Source organism: Manis javanica, chromosome 9, assembly GCF_040802235.1.
Source record: "Manis javanica isolate MJ-LG chromosome 9, MJ_LKY, whole genome shotgun sequence".
NCBI lineage: Eukaryota > Metazoa > Chordata > Mammalia > Pholidota > Manidae > Manis > Manis javanica.
In genome coordinates, this window is record NC_133164.1 from 109443298 (window position 1) to 109466435 (window position 23138).

General features: G+C 48.4%; 1 long non-coding RNA gene across 1 annotated transcript; it reads right to left on the minus strand.

The window, feature by feature from the left end:
- Nucleotides 1-2353: 2353 nt before the first annotated feature.
- Nucleotides 2354-23138, minus strand: LOC108409065 (uncharacterized). Its single transcript, XR_001856130.3, has 3 exons — nt 22896-23138; nt 3622-4251; nt 2354-2801 (listed from the first exon to the last, which is right to left on the minus strand). It is a non-coding gene; the product is annotated as an uncharacterized lncRNA (long non-coding RNA).

The window sequence follows — 23138 nt, forward strand, 5'->3', positions numbered from 1 at the left end:
ACACAGCTCCTGCCCTGCTGGGGCTTGCATGCTGGCAGGTGAGGCTGATGTTAAGTAGACCGATAAGCAAAAAGGGAAGAGGTGGAAGAATGTTCTAGGCTAAGAGAAAAGCATGTGCAAAAAAAAAAAGCACGTGCCAGGAGGGAGCATGGCTCTTTGGAGGAACAACCACAAACAGAAGCCAGTGTGGCTGAGGGAGAAGCATGGGGCAGTAGGAAGAGGGGAAGGCGAGGTGGGGGGCAGTTTGTAAGAGGGGTCAAGCCACGCAGGGCCTTCTGGCCTAGCAAGGGTTGCCGAGGGCGGGGTGTTTAGCAGGAAGAGGGCATGACAGGATTTCTATTTTGGAGAGACCGTTGGCTGACGTGAGGTTGGAGAGAAGTGAGAATAAGGATGGAGAGCCCGTCAGGAGGCCACTGCCCAGCTCCAGAGCACAAACGAAGCCAGGCCATTCCTCCCAGTGTCGGAAGGAGACTGGGCCCCAGAGAAGGCAGTGGGGCAGAAACAGAGCTCTGGGTTGGGAAGGCCCCACCACCAAGGCCCCACCTAGAAGGCTGGACTTGATGACCCAAGGGAATAGTACTGCAGCTTCACAGGACACTGCCCCAAAATGCTGTGTGGCCTTGAGCAAGGTGCTTCACCTCTCTGTGCCCCCATGTCTTTCCCTGAAAATGAAGAAATTCAACTAGATAATCTCGGTGGAGGGTTCAACTAGATAATCTCGGTGGAGGGTGACCATAGAGTTTATTGTCCTAACCAGGACACTTGAGAGTGAAAGGGGGAACAGTTAATTATTATACGAGGACAGCAGGCAGGAGCCAAGTTAGTCCTGGAAACCAGACCCTCTATGCTCCTGACCCGTGTCCCGCTCCCAGTTCAGTGCTCTGTCTCTAGTTCTCAAAGACTGAGAGCTGAAGCAGACCCATGTGTAAGCAGAGGAGCACGGATTCAGAGTCCCCGGTGAATCAGACCCTTGGCTGAGACCCCCGGAGACTCATTTTGTCCCCCGATGCATTGTTTTTTCTCCATGCACATTCAACACTATTCGCAGGTGGCAGAAGGAGGCCCCATTTCCACCCATGGAGGCTGGAACCTCTAGTAAATGCAGGGGCTGGCAGGGCCGCCGTCTGTGTCTGGCTGCTGATGGTGCCATGGCACTGGGGCACTGAGGGCATGAGGAGGCAGGTGGTACCAGAGTGGCCCCAGAGTGGGACTCCTGCCCACGTGCAACTTGGGTTCAGGTCCCTGACAGGCTGTTACATGTTTTATAAGGAATAATAGTTCTTGATATTAAGTGAAAGCCAGCTGACCTTAGTGGGCAAAGCAAATAGGATTTGGAAATAGGAGATTCGGGTTCAAGTTTCACGGTCATACACCACTCACCAGCTGGTGACCCTGGACAAGTCCCTTACCTCTCTGATCCCCGGTTTCCTCACCAGTCGGAACTATCTTGGGAGACTGTAATTAGCATAAAATCAAACCAATAATATAAAAGTATTTAGTAAATGGTGAAGTTTTTTTAAACTTGCTGCTTTGAAATGACTTCAGACTTATAAAAAAATTGCAGAGAGAATTCCCACATGCCCTTCCTCAGCATCCCCAAACATGAACATCTGACATCACCATAGTTCAATGAGTGACCAGAATCCATAGGGAAAAACTGAACACCCCCATTAAACTGAGCTACAGGCTTTGAGTTTCACAAAATGTCCTAACAAACGTTTTTTTCCTGGCCCGGGATCTGGCCCGGGGTCTCCAGTTGTGATGCCTTTCTCGGATCTTCTGATCCTTGGCAGGCCCTCTGCCTTCCTTTGTCCTCTGTAACCTCAACGCTTTTGAAGAGTACAGGTATTTCGTGGACTGTGCCAGATTTGGGTTTGCCTGATGTTTCCCTTGCACAGGCTCTTCCCCTGAATAGATGTGGGAACCTCCTTGGGTCTCAGTTTCCCAGTAAATAAAGTGGGAATAATAAAACAGACCAGCGGCCTTGAGGGGCTCAGCGACACAGCACTTGTAAATGACCTGGCACAGGCCTGGCCCACAGGAGGAGCTGAAACAGCATAGCTGGGTGTGATGTCCTCATACTCGCCTGTCACCGTTAATATATCTCAGATCTCACAGACAGAGATGCATGATTCCACCATATACTGCAGGGCACCTCATAGCAGAAGGCATTTGAGAAATGGTAGGATGATTTGGTTCTGTTATCCTGCTATAACTTTGTGTTTGGAAATTCGTTAAGAATTCATTTTGATGAATCCCAAATGCATGCACCATGAAAAACAATTAGCATTAATAGTGTAAAAGAAGGAGATCAATAGATTCATTTTTAAACTGTAATAATTTATTTGCTTCCTGACTTTTGGGAAATACTGCATCTTCAGGCGATACGTCGACAATTAAATAGCCGAAGTGTGGTGATTTGTGAGAGGCTGACCTGCAGTGCACAGATCCCGCTCTCTAGCTCACAGCACCACCGCCAACCGCAGCGACTGGGGGGAAGGGCAGCTGCCCGTTCTGGGAGACAACGCAACTCGATGAAATGTTCATCAGGCACTTCTCATCCTTACTCAGTTTCCAAATGCGACCCAGCAGATGGTAGACATTAAGGAGACCAGTACACCAAAGATGGCGAGGAAAAATCTGGCATTCATCAGACAAGGAGCAGAGAGAAGGTGGAAAGAACTGTTTTCAGAGGAGCTGGTGAGGCACTCAGCAGCACCGCGTGCCCTTGCAGTGCCAGCCTGGGAGCAGGGAGGCGCAGAAAGGAACGTCTGCGTGAGGAAACGGGAGGTAATTCTGGACTGAGGAAGGAGGAAAGGACAAATGAAATGAGTCTTCAGGCATGGAGGGAAGAAGGGGACAGGGAGGGTCCCTCACCCATGCCTCCTGGTGTAACAGAGGGCTGCTCCCATCACCCCTTCTCAGAACTATGAATGGGAGACTATGACCTTCCACCCCTTGTTCCTAAGAAGGTGGAGTAGGTGCTCAGAGCTGCAGGAGGTGAGGGTTTGCCTGATGAAAGCAGAAGGCAGTCCTCATCTTTGCAGCCACCATGGGACTGCGTGGGGGACAGCAGTGAGTAGATGTGTGCATTCTCTCTGCTGGAGGGACAGCAGCGCAAGCCCAGGGCTGGGCGTGTGGACAGACAGATGGCACGGCCCATGGTGCCCCAAGGCCACCGGCCTGGCTGCTGGGCTGAGAGCAGCCTGGCCGGGCAGGTGGTTGCAGATGGCCCGCCCCACCCACCAGGCCCAGGGCTGGGGGCCATCACAGATTACATTTTAAGGTGATAGTCATCTTTGACCTTTGGGACCTCCAGGGCCACTGGTCATCCATCTTAGAGCCGCTGACCAGCAACCTCTGGGCTATTTTTACAACCAGCAAACATTGCCCATTGATTGAATTGATTGAAATCTGCATCTGGTTTGTAGGGAAGGGACATGGCCTCACGGCCCAAGTGAGCAGCTTCGTTTTCTGTTGTCATCTTTGACTCCCTCCTGTCCCCTTCCCACTCCCAGCACGGAAGTGTGGGTGGGAACAGGGCACACACAGAGATGCACACATACCAAACACACTCATACACACACACACACACAACCACTAACAGAGACACACACTCACCACATTCCTTCCCAGCAGATTTCCTGGCATGGTGCTCATTTCCCATCAGAAGTTAAAGGATCCTCAAAGGAATTCAGTTGAGAAAAGCAGAGGAATGTTTAGTTCAAGGGGAATCCACACAAACTCACATGCAAATCTAAAAAAATACCCAATCAGGAGCTTGACGGATAAAAAGAAACAAAAAATTTGGAACAAAAACAATGGTAACCTTGCAACATGTCAACTTGGCTAAACAGAGCAATGTTTCCCATAATTCCCTTTCTTACACGTGTAGGTGAGATTCGTGCAACATAGGTGCTGCAGAAGGAGAGCGGTCTCATGGTTATTCTGGAAGCCCCCTTCCCCTTCCCCCCCCACAGCCCACTCCCCTGAGGAAACAGTCTTCCCCTTGCACGGGCCTGTCGGGGGGAGTCTGGGGGGCAGTCTGGGGAGCCCGTTAACGGGACCAGCTGGGCTGGGCATTGGGAGGCTCCATGTGTGCCTGTGGCAGGACCAGGGCGGTGGCTGCAGGGTGGGCCTCCGTGCCGTTCACAAGGTGCCAGAGCCTCACCCCCGCCTGGTGAGAAGCACTTTCTCGGGTTAAGCTTTTTATCTCATGCCAGGTCGCAGACAGACTCCTGGGATCAGCTCCTGCAAACAAGGAAAACAAAAGAAAACCAAAAAAACATTTGGAGGTATTTCATTAGTGAGAAATAAAGCAAAGGGCTGCAGAATCTGCTGAGGGGGGAGTGGGCGGCACTTCTCTGTGCCGCTCCACACCCAGGACTCAGCGCCGCCTGACTACAGAGGTGGCCTCATACTCTGCTGACTCAGGTGACCAGGTGACTTGGGAGCAAAACCATAGGTCCTTGGAGTTGGGCTGGTTCAAATTTGAACACTGGGTCAAATCCCAGCTCCATCTGTTTCCAGTTACCATCATCTCCAACATTAGTTACCTCGGCGACCCTCAGTTTTCCTTCGTGTAAAAGGAACAGTCTAACTTTTATCTCGCATGGTGCTTCTAAGAAATGTCCATGCTCCGCCTTGCTCTGCTGTTGGAGGGCTTCTCCACACTGGACCGTTCCGGTGGGTGACTGTTGGCTGGGCTGCGCTGTCCTGGGCAGTGCGGGCTCTCTGGCCTTGGCTCACTAGATCAGTAGCACCCCGTGGTTGTGACAACCGAACATGTCTCCAGACATCACAAGTGTCCCCTGGGGGGCAACCTGCCCGTCGGAGAGCCACTGCTCTGCAGGGAGAGGCCCAGCACCGCCTCCACAAGACCCACCAAGGGGCAGAAGGCTCTGTGCACAGTGATCACCTCCCCCCCACGAGATAGGGGGCCTCGGCTTGTAGGGAGGCCCTTCTCTGGGCCTGGTCCCTTGCCTGTGAAAAGGGAATCAACATTCCCACCAAAGCAGTGGTAGAGTCACGGGGCGATCCTGATGTGACAGTGTTTGTAAGTGAAGTGTTACATGGATGTCAGGCATTGTCACCATTGCAGTGGCGGCCCCTGAGGACAGACTTTGGCTCATTCACTGCTGAGACCCTGGACACGCAGGCAGGCCCACGGGGCCCTCAGGAAGGACCCGCATGAGGGAGTGAATGTTCCCCGCGTCGCCTCGGTCTGGGGAGCTGGGCTAGGCCCTGAGTCTCCTTCCGCAATGAAAGTCAATAAAATGGATTCATCCATGACCCTCTGGCCCTGAAGCAAGGCCATGACTGGGGGGTTGGTCTCAAACCGGAGCATGCACACTGGGGCTTGTGAGGAGCCCCCCTTCCCGGCTGTGCTCCTGGAGAGTGCCCTGCAGAGGGCCTGAGAGGTCCGGGAGCCTGCATTTAGTGGGGTGCCCCTTGTAAGTGCACTTAGAGGCACTGCCACCACTCTAGGGGAAGCAGAGCCCACTGAGCGCCTGCTAGAGCAGCTAGCAGCTTTCCAGCCCCGCCCTCCGGCTATAATTGGTGGAGGCTGTAGGGCAATGCCCCCTACCGATCCCGAGGCACCCCTGTGTGCCCCGGATGAGCAGACCCTCCCCAGCAGGCTCAACCCCCGCTCCACTTCTCCCGAGTGCTGCCTCCCCAGTAGGGGGGCACCCCAATGCTGTGCGCCCAGGGCCCGATGTCCAGTGGGGCTTTCTGGGCCCAGGATTTGCTTTATTGTGTTAACACTAAGCAAACAGCTGAAGGGTGCCCCAGGGGCCGGGAGCCCGGGCTCTGCTTTTAAAAGCCAGAAGAGGATCCTGTGGCTGAGACCCTCAGACACGAGCTAGATCCTTGGGGTCCCGTGGGCCCTCTTGTCACTGCCCTGCTCATTTTTGCAAAGTGGGCCTTTCTTGGGTATAGTAGGTCCACAATAAATTCAGTTTTAAATAAAGCCTAATTCTAGAAATTTGTAAACAATATCTAAGCTTCCTCCGAAGCCCCAGTGGTAGGTAAACTCCTCACTGCAGCTTTAGACCTGCTGGGAAGCCCCCTCTGACAGGTTCTGGGGCACCGGGGAGACTGAGGGGAGCCCGGAAGCCTCTCCACAGCCTCCCCAGTCTGCTTTCTCAGCAGGGTTCAACAAGCTCTGTAAAAGCAGCGCTGGTAACCTTAATTTAAAAGCCCTGCAATTTTATTTTCTTTCAGCTGTTCAAAAGCCCCAGTTAAGCTAATCAGGGTTCTTAATAGTTTCATATGTAACTCTTTTGCCCCAAGACTCACTTGGGGCTTGAGAACAACTGGCAACAGCCCCCCAACAGCACGAGAATGAGCCCCTCCCCACTGGAGTCCTGGATGCAGTTCATCCCAGGGGCCTCTGGGCTTGTGTGGATGAGCAGATGGGTGGGAACCTCCCAGGGAATCAGAGGGGAAGAGGCCTGCAAAGCCACCCTGTGCTGACTGAAGGATTTGTGCCCCTCAAGTGAGCACAGGTGGCATGGTGCAGGCCTACCCTCACTGTTTCCTAAGCACCATCTCTGTCCCTAAAGGTGCTTTCCTGCTTGGTCAACACACTTTTCTTCATGAAGCAGCTCCATTTACAGAGACAAACTTCTTTTTATCCTAACTTTCTACTTTATCGATTTCCTTTCTCATGAACAACATTTCCAGGCATTCCTGAAGTTTGCAAATACAATGAGTAGGAGAGGGGTCCTTGGAGGGCTGAGCAATTGTCCTGCTCACTGTCTGATTCCTGTCATCTACATGGCAGGGTGAAAGGGGTTGACAGCAGTGGCTTGGTCTGGATACCTGGGGCGCAGGGTGGTAGGTGGGGTTCCAGTAAGAAAGTTCTTCCTGCTTCCCAACCTCACTCAGTCCCTTCTCTGTGTCCATCTAGAAAGTGCAAAGGACCCTGGCTTGGCTCTCAAGCCTCCTGCCCTCCACATTAGGAACTCCAGCTCCATTGAGATGGGGCACAGTTCACAGGCCAGCCCTGGCAGTAAGACCCAGCAAGCGGGGGCAACTACCAGGAAGCACATGGAGGCCCAGGATGGGACTGACACTGAATTTTTATAGGTGGATCAACATACAGAGCACACAGTCAGACATCACCAGCCCGGCCGGGGCCCAATGGTGTGAATATGATCTTGGAGTGAAATCTAACTTAGGCGGGTGTCCACTCACTTCCTGCTAGTCTTGGTTGGGAATGGCGCCCCACTCCTGCCTGTGAGAGAAGGGCTGGGTTTGGGTTCCAACAACAGAGAAAACACCTTAGTGGAAGCCCGGGAAAAGAAAGCAGATGGTATCTCCTACACTGGATCTTAAGGACTCTAGGATCATCTCATCCAACCCCAAAAGCCAAGGCCGTGGAGACGAGTGTCTTATCCGCCATGGCACCTGGGTAGTGGCTCTTTCTACTCCACCACCACATGCTCAGCTCTATCAGCTCCAATGCCCATCATAAATCTCTTGTATTGGCCCCTTAACTTTCTTGACATTAAGTTTATAGATGATATAACTTCCCTATATACATAATAAAAAATCAGTATACTTCCCTACATGTAATATATGGGAGAAATAAAAGGGAAATAATTCATAATGAAGTAGTTCAATAAGTAAATACACAGGCACAATTACACTCAAAAGCAATCACCACAAATGCCACAGGTACAAATGTGGACTGATAGAAATACATAGCATTGGTGACTTAAATACTTTAAGTGTTGTTCCTATTGATTAGGTGATTTTCTGAAATGCTGCACAAGTCTTGGTGAAGTTACACCCAGACAAAGTACAATCTCCCCTCTGCAGGGATATATAAGCCCAAGTTCCCTAGAAAAGAGTATGAGGCAGGGATACAGTGATGACGCTACCTCTAGGGGGTAAAGTCTCAGGGCAGCAAGAGGGAAGGAAATGGAAAACAGGGCAGCAAAGGATGGAAAGCCATACAAGGTGATGCATTCCTGGGTCACCACTTGTCTAGAGACACTGCTAGGTCAGAGTATGCTGAGCTCCCTAGGAAGTCTCCAGACAGACCAGGTGGAGACGTCACCTCGGGAGCAGTCCACTGGGAGAACGGAGTGGGGGGAGCTGGTTCCTGGAGTAGTTAACTCCCCTGCCCCTCTGTGTGACGCCATTCCGAGGCGACCACACCCTCTTGAGTGTGGCCTTTAATCTGACTCTAGAAGCAGCAGAGATGTCCCAGGGCATATGGGCACAGGCTGGGTGGCCTCCGGTGGTGGCGCCCTCATGCCTTGCAGAGAGTCGGGTAGAACGGGATGCTGAGGGTCTGGGAGGCAGATGCAGCCAAGGGAACCTGGAGGTGAATTTGCTGTGCCTGATCCAGCACAGTGACTGTGAATACCTTCAAATTTGTTTTATGTTTACATACATATATATATATATATTATATATATATATATATATATATATATATATTATATATATATATATTAAAGAGTTATGTTTCAGGCTCAGATCATTATGAAGACATTTTTCGACCCATTTGAATATTCAGTGGAGCATTTGAAAGTCACATAAAACACAATTTGAAAGACAATTATCTGTGGCAGGGACTGTTCCTTAGATGACAGGAACATGATAGCTGATGTTTGGGGGTCCCAGGCATTGTTCTAGGGGCTTTATACATGTGAATTCTTCCCTGGCTGTGCACAACTTCAGGAGTAGGTACAACCATTGTCTCCGTTTTATTGACAAGGAAAGGGGGGCCAGAGAAGTTCACATACCCAGCGAGTGGCAGAACCCAGTGGTCTGAGCTTTAGCAGCCCCAGCGCTCCTCTGCTAAATGTGGCAGTGTCCCCACCTGTCCTGTGACAGCTGAAGTACTCCCACCAATTTCCACCCTCCCCAGGGGAGCAGAACGTTCTCCACAGACCTGCTCTTTGTGGACACTCGCTGGTCACTGCTTTGAGCTCCAGGCTTCCTAACCTTGGGCAGGATGAGGGATGGGGCGGGTGGCCCCGGGGGAAAGGGATGGGTGACGGGAGAGGTGGTGGGAGAAGCCCTGTGGATTCCATGTCATTATGCTTCCGGATAGCAAGGCAGGCTGGCCTTCTGGCCGGAGTGGTGGCTATGGATTTTCAGGAGTTGTAACTGGTGTCACTCAGACTATAACGGGGCACCAGAAAAAATGAGAGAGAAACCCAAACCCCAAAAGCCAGCCAGCCTTCTGTTTTTGTCTTCTTACAGTGTAGCCCTTGCTCTTTGTCTGGGGGTCCCCAGGCACAGGGAGCCCCCGCGTGCCAGTCGGCTCCCATCTGAATCCCAGTTCTGGGGGTGGCTTTGAAGCAGCTCCTGGCAGAAACATCTGGCAACTGTGGCCATGCAGAGCCCAGGGGATGGTTTCTTCCCACAGAGCTTTGACAGGCATTTGCACCGGGAAATCTAGCTCCCAGCCTCTGGGGGGTTCTCAGATCTGCCAAGCCACCAGCTACGGGGCACCCAGGCTGGCAGGGGCGAGGGGTAGGGGGAGAGCCACCCATCAGCTCTGGGACTCGGGGGCCCCTCTTGGGTGGAGGGGGACCAACTGCATCCTGGGGCCATATTTTCTTCTTCCAGCTGACATGACATCTGAGCCTGTCACTTTCTCACTCACTCCTGTGACATAAAACAATAACAATGATAGTGGCTACGCATCACCTGGCACCCACTGTGTACCGTGTATTGTTCTGAGCACTTTATGTGAACCAACCCTGGCAATAACCATGTGAGGCCTGTGCTCTCATACCTGCCCCTGCCCCATTTCACAGATGGGAAAACTAAGGCACAGCAACTGAATTGTAGATGATTTGCCCAGGGTCATGCAGCCCAGAAAGTGGCTCCTGGGCATGTGTTTCTGTGCAGTGTGCCCACTGTCAGTCCAGAGCAACTCACAGGGCTTTAATCCTGCCTGGCTACCAGCCACCCTGCCACACAGAGCAGGGGACAGCCAGTCACAGTGGCAGCCTGGGATCGATGTTCACAGCCTTTTTTGCGTTGAGCCTGCTGGGGATGTGGCCTCCATGCTGTCTCTCCCTACAACCAGCCTAGGGCAGACGTTGCCACTGGAGCCCTGGACCCCTGGCCCGCTCTCTTCTGCTTGGGCCAGACTGGGTCCCAGGTCTCAGGAGGTTTCCAAGAGGCCAGTGCCAGTCTGATTCCTCATCATTACCCTCTACCTCACTGACTCCTCCTACTTCCACCCCACTCTGGTCCTTTGGACCTCCTGATCTTCCAAATGCCCAAGTTCACGTGGGGTCCTTCACCCTCTGCCTACGGGGTGCTCTGGCACCTGCTCCTCCTCATCCTCTGGGCACTGAGCCTCCACAATGTCCAACTCTGTATTTCTGGTGCTGGAGTAACACACTGGCCTGGAATTTCCTGGCCCCTGGATGTACAAGATCAAAGGAAGTGGTTGATTGTAGCTAAAATACAGTATTGGTTCTCTTATTAAAACTAGCAACTATTGAGCTCACAGGAGGGATTAAAGAGGGTGGTGTGAGAGGTGAGACAGAGGCTTCCTCCTAAAACTGCATATAATCCTGAAAAAGTAACAGGAAAGAGGACTGCCTCAAACTGCATACACCTGGAGAAAAGAATAAATCTCATGGAACAGGGTAATGTACCAAAGCCATGGCCTGGTGGGACCCAAGCCCTTCTCCCACCCCAGCTCACCAGCAGGAGGAAGAGAAACAGAGCAGGGAGGGAGTAGAGGCCTGGGACTGCTGAATACCTAACTCCGGAGATCTGCTCTGGGAGCACAAACCTACATTTCAGGTGCTTGCATAGTACTCGTGATTAGGGGGTTGGAAAGCTAAGACAGGCAGAATTCCTGGAGAGACTGAGATTCCAGCCACTTGTGGAAACAGGGATCCATATCCGGCTGCTCTGGGACAAAAGAGAGGCAGGCAGTCTGAGACACTTCCTAACAGCAAGAGGGCTGCTAAAGGGGCAAGGATTGCACAGAGCTTACTGCTCAGGAGAAAGGACAGGTAGACTATATTGTCCAGGTGCACTCTGCCCAGCAGGTTGGGAGCTTTCATGATCTTCAGGTGCTCCAGCTCCCTGGCTGGCTACACAGCTCCAAGGAATCCCTCCATGATACACAGCCTACAGCGCCTTTCTCATGGCCAGCCCCACCTGGCTTGCAAACTGGCAAACCCTACCCTGGCATTAGACCAGACAGAGGGAAGACCTTTCTACAGCAACTACAAACACAAAGCATAGAGGCTGTGTGCTCAGCCCACTGGTTCAGGCAATAGAGACAGGCATAGCAGCTGGAAGCAGGAAACAGCGCTTTCCTCCCCCCAGGCACCAATACCCTCCCCTGCAACCCCCAACATTGCTTCAGGGACTGTGCAGATCCAGAGAGTAGAGCTTCTGGGCATTAGAGGGCATCATATACAAATGTGAAATGCCAGAGGAACCTGGTTCAAAGTAAAATTATGAATACAACACCTGAGAAAGATTTAAATAACATCTACCTCATGAATCTTCCTGAAAGGTATTTCAAAAGAAAAATCATTAACATGCTCACGAAGGTACAGAAAAATATTCAAGAACTCAAGAATGAATTCCAGTCAGAGATCCAATCATTGAAGAGCACAATGGAGGGTATTAAAAGCAGATTAGATATGGTGGAGGAGACGATAAATTAAATAGAAACTAGAGAAGAGAAATACAAAGAAGCTGAGGCACAGAGAGAAAAAAGGACCTCTAAGAATGAAAGAATATTGAGAGAACTGTGTGACCAATCCAAATGGAACAGTATTCACATTATAGGGGCACCAGAAGAAGATGAGAGAGAAAAAGGGATAGAAAGTGTCTTTGAGGAGGTAATTGCTGAAAACTTCCCCAATCTGGGGAAGGAGAAAGTCTCTCAGGCCATGGAGATGCACAGACCTCCCAACACAAGGGACCCAAGGAAGGTAACACCAAGACATACAATAATTAGAATGGCAAAGATCAAGGATAAGAACAGACTATTAAAAGCAACCAGAGAGAGAAATAAGATCACACACAAAGGAAAGCCCATCAGACTATCATCAGACTTCCCAGCAGGAACCTTATAGACCAGAAGGGAGTGGCATGATGTATTTAACTCAATGAAGCAGAAGTGCCTCGAACCAAGATTACTTTATTCAGCAAGATTATCATTTAAATTTGAAGGAGGGATTAAACAATTTCCAGATAAGCAAAAGCTGAGAAAATTTACCTCCCACAAACCATCTCTACAGTGTATTTTGGAGGGACTGCTATAGATGGAAGTGTTCCTAAGGTTGAATAGCTGTTACCAGAGGTAATAAAACCACAGTAAAGAAAGTAGAACAGCTAATTACTAAACAAATGCAAAATTAAATTAACTATCCCCAAAGTCAATCAAGGGATAGACAAAGAGTACAGAATATGATACCTAATATATAAAGAATGGAGGAGGAAGAAAATGGAGGAGGAAAAAAAAGAACCTTTAGATTGTGATGGTAACAGCATAATAAGTGAGTTAAGTTAGACTCTTAGCTAGTAAGGAAGTTAACCTTGAATCTTTGGTAACCAGGAATCTAAAGCCTGCAATGGCAGTAAGTACATATCTATTGATAATCGCCCTAAATGTAAATGGAATGAATGCACCAATCAAAAGACATAGAGTCACTGAATGGATAAAAAAAACAAGACCTATCTATATGCTGCCTATAAGAGACTCACTTTAAACCCAAAGACATACGCACACAGGAAGGAAAAAGATATTTCATGCAACTAATAGGCAGAAAAAAGCAGGAGTTGCAGTATTTGTATCAGACAAAATAGACTTCAAAACAAAGAAAGTCACAAGAGACAAAGAAGGACATTACATAATGATAAAGGGGCCAATCCAACAAGAAGATATAACCATTATAAATATCTATGGGCCCAACACAGGAGTACCTACATAAGTGAAACAAATACTAATAGAATTAAAAGGGGAAATAGATTGCAATACATTCATCCTAGGAGACTTTAACACTCCACTCATTCTGAAGGACAGATCAACCAGACAGAAAATAAGTAAGGAGACCGAGACACTGAACAACACATTAGAACAGATGGACCTAACAGACATCTACAGAACTCTACACCCAAAAGCAGCAGAATACACATTCTTCTCAAGTGCACATGGAACATTTTCAAGAATATATCATATACTAGGCCACAAAAAGGGCCTTGGTAAATTCAAAAAGATTGAAATTGTACCAACCAGTTTCTCAGACCACAAAGGTATGAAACTAGAAATAAATTACACAAAGAAAATTAAAAATCCCACAAACACATGGAGGCTTCACAACATGCTCCTAAGTAACCAATGGATCAATGACCAAATAAAAACAGAGATCAAGCAATATATGGAGACAAATGACAACAATAATTCAACACCGCAAAATCTGTGAGACACAGCGAAGGCTGTGCTAAGAGGAAAATATATTGCAATACAGGCCTACCTCAGGAAAGAAGAACAATCCCATATTAACAGTCTAAACTCACAATTAACAAAACTAGAAAAAGAACAACAAATGAGGCCCAAAGTCAGTAGAAGGAGGGACATGATAAAGATTAGAGCAGAAATAAATAAAATCGTGAAGAATAAAACAATAGAAAGAATCAGTGAATGCAAGAGCTGGTTCTTTGAGAAAATAAACAAAATAGATAAACCCCTAGCCAGACTTATCAACAAAAAAAGACAGTCTACACACATAAACAGAATCAGAAATGAGAAAGGAAAAATCACTACAGACACCATAGAAATACAAAGAATTATTAGAAAATACCATGAAAAATTATATGCTAACAAACTGGATAACCTAGAAGAAATGGACAACTTCCTAGAAAAATACAACCTTCCAAGGCTGACCAAGGAAGAAACAGAAAATCTGAAGAGACCAATTATCAGCAACAAAATTGAACTGGTAATAAAAAACCTACCTAAGAACAGAACCCTTGGACCAGATGGCTTCACTGCTGAATTTTATCAAACATTTAGTGAAGACCTAATACCCATCCTCCTTTAAGTTTTCCAGAGTAGAAGAAGAGGGAATACTTCCAAACTCATTCTATGAGGCCAGCATCATTCTAATACCAAAACCAGGCAGACACCACAAAAAAAGAAAATTACAGACCAATATCCCTGATGAACATAGATGCAAGAATACTCAACAAAATATTAGCAAACCAAATTCAAAAATACATCAAAAAGATCGTCCATCATAATCAAGTAGGATTGATTCCAGAGATGCAAGGATGGTACAACATTCAAAAATCCATCAACATCATCCACCACATAAACAAAAAGATGAACAAAAACCACATGATCATCTCCATAGATGCTGAAAAAGTATTCGACAAAATTCAACATCCATTCATGATAAAAACTCTCAACAAAATGGGTATAGAGGGCAAGAACCTCACCATAATAAAGGCCATATATGACAAACCAACCCACAGCCAACATTATACTTAACAGCAAGAAGCTGAAAGCTTTTCCTTTAAGATCAGGAACAAGACAAGGATGCCCACTCTCCCCACTTCTGTTCAACATAGTACTGGAGGTCCTAGCCATGGCAATCAGACAACACAAAAAAATACAGGAATCCAGATGGTAAAAAAGAAGTCAAACTGTCACTATTTGCAGATGACATGATATTGTACATAAAAAACCCTAAAGACTCCACTCTAAAACTACTAGAACTAATAATCGGAATTCAGCAAAGTTGCAGGATATAAAATTAATACACCGAAATCTGTGGCATTCCTATACACTAACAATGAACTAGCAGAAAGAGAAATCAGGAAAACAATTCCATTCACAGTTGCATCAAAAAGAATAGTATACCTAGGAATAAACCTAACCAAGGAAGTGAAAGACCTATGCTCTGAAAACTACAAGACATTCATGAGAAAAATTAAAGAAGATATCAATAAATGGAAACACATCCTGTGCTCATGGATAGGAAGAATTAATATCGTCAAAATGGCCATCATCCTGTCTAAAGCACTCTACAGATTCAATGCAATTTCTATCAAAATACCAACAGCATTCTTCAACGAACTAGAGAAAATCATTCTAAAATTCATATGGAATGACAAAAGACCCCAAATAGCCAAAGCAATCCTGAGAAAAAAGAACAAAGCAGGGGGGATTATGCTCCCCAACTTCAAGCTCTACTACAAAGCCACAGTAATCAAGACAATTTGGTACAGGCACAAGAACAGATCCATAGACCAATGGAACAGACTAGAGAGCCCTGATAGAAACCCAACTATATATGGTCAATTAATATATGATAAAGGAGTCATGGACATACAGTGGGGGAAATGACAGCCTCTTCAATAGCTGGTGTTGGCAAAACTGGACAGCTACATGCAAGAGAATGAAACTGGATTATTGTTTAACCCCATACACAAAAGTAAACTCAAAATGGATCGAAGACCTGAATGTAAGTCATGAAACCATTAAACTCTTAGAAGAAAACATAGGCAAAAATCTCCTGAATATAAGTATGAGCAACTTCTTCCTGAACCCATCTCCTCAAGCAAAGGAAACAAAAACAAAAATGAACTCATGGGACTACATCAAACTAAAAAGCTTCTGTATGGCAAAGGACACCATCAACAGAACAAAAAGGCATCTTACAGTATGGGAGAATATATTTGTAAATGACATATCTGACAAGGGGTTAACATCCAAAATATATAAAGAACTCACATGCCTCAACACCCAAAAAGCAAATAACCCGATTAAAAAATGGGCAGAGGATATGAAGAGACACTTCTCCAAAGAAGAAATTCAGATGACCAACAAACAAGTGAAAAGATGCTCTACATCACTAATCATCACAGAAATGCAAATTAAAACCACAATGAGATATCCCCTCACACCAGTTAAGATAGCCAGCATCGAAAAGACTAAGAACAACAAATGCTGGAAAGGATGCAGAGAAAGGGGAACCCTCCTACACTGCTGGTGGGAATGTAAGCTAGTTTAACCACTGTGGAAAGCAATATGGAGGTTCCTCAAAAGACTAAAAATAGAAATACCATTTGACCTGGGAATCCCACTCCTTGAAATTTACCCAAAGAAAACAACTTCTCAGATTCAAAAAGACACATGTACCCCTATGTTTATTGCAGCACTTTTTACAACAGCCAAGATATGGAAGCAACCTAAGTGTCCATCAGTACATGAATGGATAAAGAAGAGGTGGTACATATACACAATGGAATACTATTCAGCCATAAGAGAGAAACAAATCCTACCATTTGCAACACCATGGATGGAGCTGGAGGATATTATGCTCAGTGAAATAAGCCAGGCAGAGAAAGGCAAATGACAAATGATTTCCTTCATTTGTGGAGTATAACAACAAATCAAAACTGAAGGAACAAAATAGCAGCAGACTCAGAGACTCCAAGAAGGGACTAGCGGTTACCAAAGGGGAGGGGTGTGGGAGGGCGGATGGGGAGGGAGAAGGGGATTGAGGGGTGTTATGTTTAGTACACATGGTGTGGGGGATCACCGGGAGAACAGTGTGGCACAGAGGAGGCACATAGTGGATCTGTGGCATCTTACTACACTGATGGACAGTGACTGCACTGGGGTATGGGTGGGGACTTGATCATATGGGTAAATGTAGTAACCACATTGTTTTTTCATGTGAAACCTTCATAAGAGTGTATATGAATAATACCTTAATAAAAAATAAAAAAAATAAAACTGGCAGCTATTTAATTTCATGCCAACTCATGAAGGTGTTTATGCTCTAGAACAAGGGAAAAGAGAGCCAAGCAAAAAACCAATATAAGGAGGGTTTCTATTTAGAATCAGATAAGTGCTTGTTTATTCGCACCTGAAATTCTGGAATCAAAGGAATTACAGGCCTCACCGGTGGGTGCTGAGCCCCCCTTGCCCGCCTAGGTGTGGGAGGACCCCTCCTAGAGCTGGTTCAGGCCAGGCCGAGCCGGGTGTCAGCACCGATGTGGTCCACCCTGAACTGCTCCCAGACCCCGAAAGTGCCCCGTGAGCCACTGCCATGAGCCGGAGCGCCCATCAGGCCTTTGTCACCCCTACCCAACATGCCTTCTCCAGCGGGCACAGCAGGAGCCCTGCCACCAGGATCTCTGCCGAGTGAGGGATTACAGGCCGGGACTGCATGTGGCAGATGGTAGCGCTTAGAGCTGAACTGCACACGGGTGCTTTGAACATCTTGAAAAGATTTCTTTAGAAGTTAAACTTGGCTTGGGAGTGACAATATGGTTCAGTCTGTGGCTTTGAAAAGGCCTCGGAGTGGGGTGAGGGGGTGGCTGTTTCATGTTCCCCCCACCTCGGTTTCGCTCTTGTTCACCGAGCCCTGTTTTTCACGTGTCCTGCGTCCACAGCAGCTTCTGAATTTCAGCTCCATTGTCTGGGAGTCACACTCACACAGTTGCCTGCGCCACTGGTAAGGCCACACTGGCTGTCGTGGGCTGGCCCTCGAGGGTACACTGAGATTCCCTGGGGGCAGCTGGACAGACTCACATCCTCCGGGTACCCAGGGAGGCAGGGGCAGCATGTCTGCGGCCAGGGCTGTGTTCAGCCCACTGAGGCTCGCTTGGCATCCAAACGGGGCTGTGGGTCCCAAACCTTTTGGCACCAGCCAGGACCAATTTACAGCTTCTTGAATCCTGGAGCTCATGGCTAATTGCACCGGGATAATACCCTTCAAATCCCCTTCCTAGGCTTGTCCTATTTAATGAATCCTTTGAGGGTCAAAGAGTTGCATCATCTCTGTGCTCAGATAATGCCTCCCCTCACCACCCCACAATTTTCTGGTCCTCAGTTTGGTCACTCTAAACTCTTTCCAGAAAGACCTGACCTCCTTCCCAAGGAAGTCACCCAGGAGCACCTTCCGGGGCAAGAATGGACTTTAAACTGGCAGAAAAGCGATGCGATCCGGCTGGGCTGGCCAGCGCCGCTCTCCGTAGCTTCAGCAGCCATAAGCAGGCTGCACTGACCGTTCATGAGATGTCAGGTGGGCTACAGATGGGAACACGGCATTATTGATTTTTACTAGCCTGCTAACATTGAAAGGAATAAAGCCCTTCTTGAAAGCTCCCAGTTAAGCTTTGTTTCCTAAATGATGATTCCAGGGCTCCGAAGGCAAATGTAAAGTATCAGGACTGCTGGAGATACAATAAAATGAAATCTTCTTAAAACCATTAACTTCAGAGAGGAGGGGATCTCTGCTCAGGCATGGGGGCCCGTGGGAGGGGGAGAGACCCACAGGGGAGGGCAGGCGGAAGCCCGATGGGCAAAACCAGCGTCTCCTCCCTCCACGGCAGCCCCTTTGATAAGATTGGATGCGGATATAAAGAAATGAATTCGAACCGCTGTAAATTGACACCAGTTTCCTGGCTAGGCAATGATGGGGTAGAATCAGGGAGCCCCATGGGCCCCTTCAAATGCACTGACTTGGAAAATGGGGAAAGTTTGAGGTCAGAGGGATATTGTCTCAGGGGAGGAAGCCGTGGGACACGGAAACCAGGTCACTCCCCCGCACCCGATATTTATTTAGGGATTTTTCCCTCTGTTGTTCATCTTTCCAAGAAGTCTTCTCTTCCAACAGTAGGGGGCTCCCCACTTCTTGACACATGCAGGGCACAGTCTGGGGGCCACACTCCTGCTCATCCTGGATTGGTGGGGTTCTTGGCACCGTCTGGCTGATTACACTCTGGTTGGGTTTTTTTCCTCTATATTTTTGATTCTAGCAAAGCTTCTCGGGAGAACTCTGTAAGTCCACCAAAGGGTGTGTGCTCACGAGGTGGCCTCCTAGAAGTGAGCACCCTGTTGTGCCTGCATCACTGCATCCTCCTGAGTGTGTACATGCATGTAGTGTGTATGTTCACACATGCTCGTATAAGTGCACATGTGTGTGTGCATACATGTGTGTGGTACGGGTGTGTGCTTGTGAAGGTCTTTATCTGCCTGTCAGATTGTGGGAATGCCACTGGCTGGTGCTGACTTCTTTCCAAACTGCACAGTGGCACTGCGGCATTGTAGAAAATATATTGATTGATTGATTGACCTTTTTGAAATTAAAAGAGCAATGAGCTGGGAGCCATGAGACTGGGAATCTGACCCATGGATCGACCAGCAGATATCTCCTGAGCCCTGGGCAGCATGGGCTGGGCACTATGAGGGATTCACAGAAGCCAACAATATCATCCCTGCCCCAGGGTGACAGAAGGTGTGCATCAGTCACCAGTTTCTTTCAGGTCCTGGGACTGTGGGTCTCCAAACCACAGCCCTTTCAGAGCTGGGTAGGGCTCTGGGACCTCACGCCCTCCATCCTGCCTTGTGGACAAGGAAGTGGAGGTTCTGGGAGTTACCCTCACACATGTCAGGTCCACTCGTGTCCTGAGTTTCAGCTGGTGACTGTTGACCAGGTGGGCAGCCCTGGTTTTCCTAGAAGCATGGTTCTGCTCTCGTTTGCTAAAGGGCCCAGTGGAAGCTGGACCTACCACCTTCAGGATTTCACTTTGAGCAGATGGGCAGGGCGATCATTCATAAATACCAGAAGCTCAGCAAAAGTGCCTTGGAAACCTCCTCCAACCCATCTCTGGGGGGTGGGAGAAACTCAGATTAGAACTCCCTTATTACCGTGATACACAACAGCTCACTTTTCTTCAGCAATAACATGTTCCAGGTGCTTTACGAAGGGCTCTACATTCATCATCTATTTTAATTCTCAGAATAGCATCATGAAGTGAGTACTATTATTAAACCATGAATAACTTTTAAAGCATTATTCATAGTTTACATGTGAGGACACTAAAACTCAGATGTGGTGTGACTTGCCCAAGGACACACAGCTAGTGAGAGGTGCCAGAATTTGCACAGGAAAACTGACTTCAGTGGTCAAAGTACAAAAAGTTCAGCAACCTAAGATGTGTTTCTATGGCACCCGCTGACTGTACATCATTTACTTATTGCTAAAAGCACTGGCTATTTTGATGTTGATGTAGACAAAGTGTATTACAGCGCTCGTCTATGAAGCCGAGGTTGGGTGATTGGACCGATACATTGCTAGTTACTAACCCTGACTCATTATGAGTTAGCAGCATCTTGTCAAGCCTCATCGGCATGTGGTAAGAGGAGCTATAATTAAGTCCATGCTGTAACACACTAAAACAGAATGCTAAATGACTGGAGTCTTGTGGTTCAGGGGAACCTCCCCTCCCCACCCCATAAGAAAGACAAATGGCTTTTGAAATAATTATTTTTTTCCATTTTAGAAATAAAAAATGAAATAAGATTCTAATTGCCTGTCATATGTCTCACACACAATTTCAAGCTGATGATCAAACTCCTTTCTTCTCCAGTGATGAAATCTGTTCTTGGTCAGGGATGGTCAACTTTCAGATATCATGACCATCGGTCGGAAATTCGTGGACAGCAGCATGCACTGTACTCCTGTACATTTAGTTCTTCCCCCAATTGCTGCATTTAAAGCTTAACATCGCAATTTGGTTTGGTCTTGGTCCAGCTGTTTGTGGCAATGTCTTCAGGAATAATGTCATTTAGTTACATAAAAAGACATAGAGAGGAAAAGAGGGAGGTTAGGTGGACCTCTAGCTAGCTAGGCACTTTTACTCAGACACCATTTTGAGGAAAGAATTATGGAGGTGCTAGAAATCTCCTCTTCTGCCCCCTCCTCTGCTCCACCCGTGCCCCCTTGGATTTGTTGTTTGGTTTGTCCCTGACCGTAACCAAGGTAACCAGGACCCAGCAGAAAACACTTCTAGGTTCTTGTCTTCAGTGAGAGGATGGACGCCCAGCAAAGGTCTAACTCACAGGGGACCTGGGTGTATAGGGGAGGTGGAGGCTCCCTTCTCGGAGCTGCTGTGGCTGCGTGACAGCTGAAAGGCTGGACGTGTCCCTGGGAGACAGAGGAAGACCCAGCACCATGGACAGATTTTTATCACTTTCCCGAAGACGTCAAATTACAGGCATTAGTTCAGAGGCTTTGTTCAGCAATTGGTGCCACAGCAGTTGCTTTCTGTTTATTGATTTACATGAAGGCATATTGTCCTGGGTTCTCAGGACACATAATCTGCATCGTGGGTTTTTTTTTGCTCCATAGACCACTTTAGGGAATGGGGGGGTGCAAATATCACAGGGTAGACACTCTTCCCCTGCCCCCCACTAGTCTGGTTAACTGGGGGGAAGGGGGAGACAGCATCCAGATTCTCCCAGCTCAGGGACAGGCGGGAGGCAGGCACCTGGTCTGTTTCCCTGTCCTGGCCTCACTCTCACCTTGGCCTGTTCAGAACAGGCTTTCTCAACCTCTGCAGTATGGACGTTTTGGACCTGATACTTCTTTGTCCGGATGCTTGTCCTGGGCCTTGTAGGATGTTTGGAGCATCCCTGGTCTCTACCCACTAGATGCCAGCAGCACCCCTTCACAGTTGCAGTGCTCCCAAATGTCCCCAGAGGGCAAAATCACCCCTGGTTGAGAACCACTGGCTCATGGTATCCAGACCTAGACTTGCTACAAACCCTGTTGTAGTGCCTGGAAGTTAGGGATCCTAGGGACACACAGGTGTGTGGAGATTAGGGGTGACGATGAAGCACAAAGTGGAGCCACCTGCTGGGAAGGAAAACTCTTAACAGAAAAAGTCAACTTAGCCAACTCTCCTATAAACCTCAAAGCAGCCCAACACTTTACTTAGTTTATCTAATTTATTATATATATATATATATATGCGTGCATATATATATAATATAAATATTATCTAATATTTAATTTTCACACCAAACCATAAAGGTTGGTATTCTTATTCTTCTCATTTTGAGAATGAGGAAACTGAGGCAACGAGAAGTTAGGTGATCTGTCCAAGGACAAAAAGCTAATTAGAAGCAAGACTGGGATTTGAACCCAGGCTGACATGGCACCTTCTATCTCAACACTAGTTGTTGAAGAGCCTGGAGAAATCAGTGGCCGGGCCTCTGTTCCCACATGCAGCCCCACCATCTCCCTTGGGGACCCTTTATTGCATCTGCAGCAGCTGTGCCCATTGCCAGGGGAGCTGCTGGCCAACCTCTTTGCATAATATGCTCAGAAAAAAAACACAGGATGACCCCGCTTAGTGGCACTGTGACAGGGAAGGCCTCCCTCTCCCCAGCAGGGTCCCAGGGCAGATCCTGTGAGCGCAGCTTGGCAGCACCACTTCCCGGGCCCTGGGGCCTTTCTCCTCAGCTCTCCAAGTTGCACCATGAACAGAGCTTGCTTCGTCCAAAGATGCCACGCCAGCGTCCCGCATCTCACCTCCCCCACTCGGAAGCCTTGTTTACGAAACCAAGCTGCTGCACCAAGGCAGGGCCTCTGGGGAACACGGTGAGGTGGAAGGGCAGGGGTCAAGGAGCAGGGTCAAAAGGCTGAGACCCTGGGGAAAACAGGAGATTAAACATCCTCCTTTTCAAATCGGGGGGTTTGGATAATTAATTGGTCCCCGAACATGAAAGCCTTGGACGATTGCTCTAGGCGGTGGCCATTCAGGCCCAGCCCCTTGTTCTCGCCGGAATCCTTTCCCGCAGTGGCCGGGCCAAACCAGACCAGCCTGGGGCCCAGAGGTTGGTGCGGCCTGAGGGAGGCCCGCTGGAAACCGTCCTCCCACTGTCCTCTCCTCCCTGTTCCAGCTGAAGTTCCCCTGGCGCAGGAGGGCCGCCTGCAGGGGAGGGGGTGGCCCAGGGCCAGGGGAGCGGAAAGGCGGAGGGTGGGGCCGCCCCAGAGCCATGTCTCCTAACCGGCCGATTTGGAGCCTGGCCAGGGAAGCAGCACCCGAGGGACCACTTGCTTCCCTCACTCTGGACTCACCTGGGGGTGACTTGCGCCCACCTTCCGAACCAGAACCTCCCCAGCGCCTCCCGGCCTCAGTTCGCTTGGCGAGTGCTGAGTGACTCTGTTCTCCCGCAGCACTGTGGAAAATTAAGAGATTTGTACCTTGAAGTCTTTTAAAATCCCTCTGCTTCCCCTCCCCTCTCCGCGGTGAGCGCGCTGAGCATGAGCAGAAGCCAGGACCACCCACAGACGCTCACTTGCTGCTCACAGAGGCCCTGC